Raw genomic sequence first — 5325 nt, 5'->3', positions numbered from 1 at the left:
CTACATGTGTCATCAGTTTATTTGTTAACTTATCAACAATGTATTCTTTGTAGTGTACACTTTGCTGAAATACTAGTTTTTTTACACTTCTAAAACTAAGAACCAGATGTTGGGGGTGGAAAATGTTAGATTTACATCACTGCTGGAGCTAAGGCCCTTTCACCCCAGTGCCTTGCAGGCTAGGGCCAATGCAGCTGGCCCAGGCTGCTGCTCAGCTGGAGGGCAGGAGGGCTCCCCCAACCCCAGCTGGGCTAGCCCCAAGTCCTTTGCAGCATCAGGTTTTGCTCAGCTGCGGTGTAGTAGAATCCTCCCCCCACCCCAGCTGGGTGATCCAATGCTCCTGAAGTACCGGGGTCACTCAAATGTGGGGGCAGTTTTGCGGAGCCCTCATCCTGCTGCCGGCTTGGGCAAGCCAGTGCCAGACTGGGCTAAATGCTTGGCTGGGTGGTCCTCAGATGACCCCCCCTCCCAAAAAATCCTGCAGCAACACACACCCCAGGACAAATATTTTCCGCAGCCCAAGAAAATGCAAGGAACATTAGTTGGTAAGACTGCAATCCTAAACACAAGAGAGCACATGGGGTGCTTACTGCTAGTATAGCTATGCTTCCTTATTTTCAGTGGCTTCTGGTTTTGAATGGATACACTTCTGATTTGAACTTTTATTCATTTGCATTCTACGCAGAAGTGGGATTTTGGTGCAACACACATGCAATCTGAGCAGCTTTACACATCTGTACTACATACCCCAGGGTTGGGGAGCTTGTGGCTCTCCATATATTACTAGACTTCAGCTCCCCTCACCTTTAACTACGCTGCCTGAAGCTTATGGGAGCTGAAGACAACCATCTGAACGGCCACGGGTTCTTCACTCTGGATGTCTGTACACAACTAAATCCATACGACAAGCAGAGGGATCCTTGCAGTAATATTCTCTGTTTATCACAAGTGGCTCTTTCATTTTCCTTTTGCAGGGACTAGAGGGACAAACTGCTGTAAAACTGAAAAACAAAGTTCTTACTCAGAAGACGGCAGACAGAACACAACATCAAGGCAATTGTGCATGTGCAGGGCAGCCTATTCGTCTTTGAGAGATATGTGCACACACATGATTTTGCAGCTTTGGATCCCAGTTCCAGTGTGAACTGGAAGTAGAGTAGGGTAGTGTTGCAGAAAAGTGATGCCTCTCTTAAATGCTTCCTTTCTTTGGAGAATGGGTAGAACCCTCCAGCCTATTATTGATTGTTGCTTTTGAATTAGACTTCTGCTAGATCAGGCATAGGCAAACTCAGCCCTCCAGATGTTTTGAGTCTACAATTCCCATCATCCCTAACCACTGGTCCTGTTAACTAGGGATGGTGGGAGTTGTAGTCCCAAAACATCTGGAGGGCCAAGTTTGCCTATGCCTTGCTAGACTTACTAAGAACTTATTAAGTATATATTTCTCAGCCACATCCTTCTGGCAAAGTAGCTCAATGTGCAATACAAGGGTCTTTCTTTGTATTAAAAAACACCCTGTATCTGTTGAAATTCCTTATATACATAACTATTAAAGGGACAGGGTAACCTGCCCCTTTAATACTCACATTGCCTAGGGCTTGGAAACATGCCCTTGTGGTTAAAAACAAAATAGAACATAAGCAGAGCCTCCTAAATCAGGCCAATAGCCTACCTAGTCCAATATCCTTTGGTGGCCAACCAGATGGCTGTGGGAAACCCAAAAGCAAGATTCAAGCACCAGAGCACTCCCCGCTCCTATGGTTCCCAGCAACTCATATTCAGAAGCATTGCTGCCTCCAGCTGTGGGGACAGAGCATAGACATGATGGTTAGTAGCCTCTGATAGCTCTCTCCTCCATGCATTTGTCCTCTTAAAGTCATCAAGCTTGGTGGCCAGGCACTCTCATGCAGGCCTCAGGCAGCAGATTTTGGAGTACCATTAACAAGCAGCTTGGCAGATGTTTTGTTACCATTTTTTACCACCATGAAGGCATTGCCTGGATATTGTGTTTATATATAAACAAGCAAACAAAATTAGTTTTATGCCAGAAGTACAATCTTTACCTTATGGACTCTGTTTCTGCCACAGCATGATTATGACCTGACACGATAACTGTCCCCTTCCATTGCATGGGGACAAGGGCTTTGTGGCTAACCCCAGTTCAGGGTGTTTGTCATTCAAATTTTTGTTTTTATTGGATGTGTAATACCAGTCCAATTCAAAATTGGGTTTGTAATGGCCAGAATTCTCCTTAATGCGACACCACTGTAGGCAGCATGTATATCTACCCTATATGGAGCACTGTGTCCAATTCTGGACACCACAATTTAAGGAGGATGTTGACAAGTTAAAGCGTGTACCAAGGAGGGCAACCAAGATGATCAAGGGTCTGGAAAGCAAGCCTTATGAGGAACGGTTGAGGGAGCTGGGTATGTTTAGCTTGAAAAAGAGGAAACCGAGGAGATATGATAGCCATCTTCCAATGTCTCAAGGGCGTTCACATGGAAGATGGAGCAAGCTTCTTTTCTCCTGCCCTGGAGAGCAAGACCCAGATCAATGGATTCAAGTTGCAAGAAAGGAGACCAGGAAGAACTTTCTGACAGTAAGAGCTGTTCAACAGGGGAACAGTCTCCCTCAGGAGGTTGTGGACTCTCCTCCTTTTGAGGTATTTAAGCAGAGGCTGGATGACCATCTGCCATGGATACTTTAGCTGATATTTCTGCATTGCAGAGGGTTGGATTAAATGACCCTTGGGGTCCCTTCGAACTTTATAATTCTATGATTTCTAAGTAAGTCCCTGTGACCTCAGGTCAGTGGCTACCGCACTGCAGCCTTCACCAGCAAGCCACCTTTCAAAGCACGACAACTCGCGTCAGCAACAGCCAATAAGGGTGAGGGTTGTGGCCACAAGCATCTGGAAGGCATCAGGCGGGCGAGGGCAGTTCTGGTGGGTGCTTTGAGGCTTGTACCTTCAGCCTTTTAAGCTGCCCAGAGAACCTCTTGTTCTGATGCTGAAACCAGCTGGCTCAACTCCCCCCAGCTACCCCTCTGGGGGAAAAATGAGAGTAACGTGAGAAGGAAGGGAAGACTGGTGATCATTACAAACCCTCCAGGTGCCCCTATTTTCCAGGGACAGTCCCGGATTTACAGAAGCCGTCCGGGTTTCTGATTTGATCCTGGAATGTCCCGCTTTTCCTTAAGGTAAAGGTAAAGGTACCCCTGCCCGTACGGGCCAGTCTTGACAAACTCTAGGGTTGTGCGCCCATCTCATTCAAGAGGCCGAGGGCCAGCGCTTTCCGGAGACACTTCCAGGTCACGTGGCCAGCGTGACAAAGCTGCATCTGGCGAGCCAGCGCAGCACACAGAAACGCCGTTTACCTTCCTGCCAGTAAGCGGTCCCTATTTATCTACTTGCACCCAGGGGTGCTTTCGAACTGCTAGGTTGGCAGGCGCTGGGACCGAGCAACGGGAGCGCACCCCACCGCGGGGATTCGAACCGCCGACCTTTCGATCGGCAAGCCCTAGGCGCTGAGGCTTTTACCCACAGCGCCACCCGCTTTTCCTTAGGACGTCCCTATTTGCATTGGAGAAATCTTGGGAGGGTATGGAGTTAGGCAACCCCCTGAACCTAGGAGATAAGCAGCTATATAACCTTCAGAAGACACCCCTGCATGGGGAAGTTGTTTAATGTTTAATTATTTTTTTACATATGTTGAAAGGCACTCAGAGTGGCTGAGGCAACCCAGTCAGATGGGTGGGGTATTATTATTAATCAGTGTTTTTTCTTTGTTACGATTCACATTTTGTGAATCTAAGTTTGGCCTCATTGAATGGCAGTATTTCAATATGAGTAGGAAAATGAGAGTACCCCTAATCATTTTTTAAAGAAAAGAAGCACTCATAATAATTAATAGAATAAGATGTTCCTATTTTCATCTGAGAAATGCTATGCTGCCTGTTTAGCAGTAATAATAAACCATTCATTCATTCATCTGAGAAATGCTCGAGTGAGAGACTGTTTTGCTTTGGTAATTCCAAGGCCCCAATCCTTGGTTGCATTTGGATTCACTGCCTCAGGAAGTGCTGATCAATCTTCTAGCTGATAAATTAGACCCTCTCAGGGATCAGCAGATGGGGCCCTCTTGGTAGTTCCCTCACCCTCAGAGGTTTGGTGGGTGGCAGAAGGCCTTCTCTGTGGTGGCCCCTAAGCTGTGGCACTCCTTCCCCACAGAGGTACATCTGGTACCTACATTATACGGCTTCCAGCGTATGCTGATGACGCTCATTTTTACCCTGGCTTTTGAGGTGTATGCTTTTAGTACTGTGTGTTTTAGTGCTGCAACCTGCCCTGGGACCTTAGAGTGAAAGGGAGGGCAAATAATAATTATTAATAATGATGATGATACCATATTGGCCCGAATATAAGCCGCCCCCTTCCTCGCTTTCTCCCTTCCCGGCCTTGGGGGAGAGGATGGGGGGGACTACGCGTGGGACAGGCACCCCTTTGCTGTGCTCCTGGCTGCATACTGGATAATTTTTGTAAGGTCGTGAATATAATATATTACCTCACCTGGAGTACTGTGTCCAGTTCTGGGCACCACAGTTCAAGAAGGACACTGACAAACTGGAACGTGTCCAGAGGAGGGCAACCAAAATGGTCAAAGGCCTGGAAACGATGCCTTATGAGGAACGGCTAAGGGAGCTGGGCATGTTTAGCCTGGAGAAGAGGAGGTTAAGGGGTGATATGATAGCCATGTTCAAATATATAAAAGGATGTCACATAGAGGAGGGAGAAAGGTTGTTTTCTGCTGCTCCAGAGAAGCGGACACGGAGCAATGGATCCAAACGACAAGAAAGAAGATTCCACCTAAACATTAGGAAGAACTTCCTGACAGTAAGAGCTGTTCGACAGTGGAATTTGCTGCCAAGGAGTGTGGTGGAGTCTCCTTCTTTGGAGGTCTTTAAGCAGAGGCTTGACAACCATATGTCAGGAGTGCTCTGATGGTGTTTCCTGCTTGGCAGGGGGTTGGACTGAATGGCCCTTGCGGTCTCTTCCAACTCTATGATTCTATGATTCTATCTGTACTGAACCGAGGCATCCAGTTGTTATTGTTATTATTATTATTATTATTATTAGTTGTTTGTTTGTAGGTATTGCTTTCCCCCTACAACTCTTCAAGGCATATATTCCTATTCTAGGGGTTATAAATATCTGTGTCTATATAATTTTATTGCTTCTCAATATGAACACCGTCAGATGGTCAATATTAGTTGCCTCCCCCAGCCCTGAGGAAAGAAGGAGCCGAGCACAGCAAGCAGCTCTGG

The sequence above is a fragment of the Podarcis tiliguerta genome, assembly GCF_965153285.1.
Source record: "Podarcis tiliguerta genome assembly, chromosome: 1".
Classification (NCBI taxonomy): Eukaryota; Metazoa; Chordata; class Lepidosauria; order Squamata; family Lacertidae; genus Podarcis; species Podarcis tiliguerta.
Note: the sequence above shows the minus strand (reverse complement) of the source record.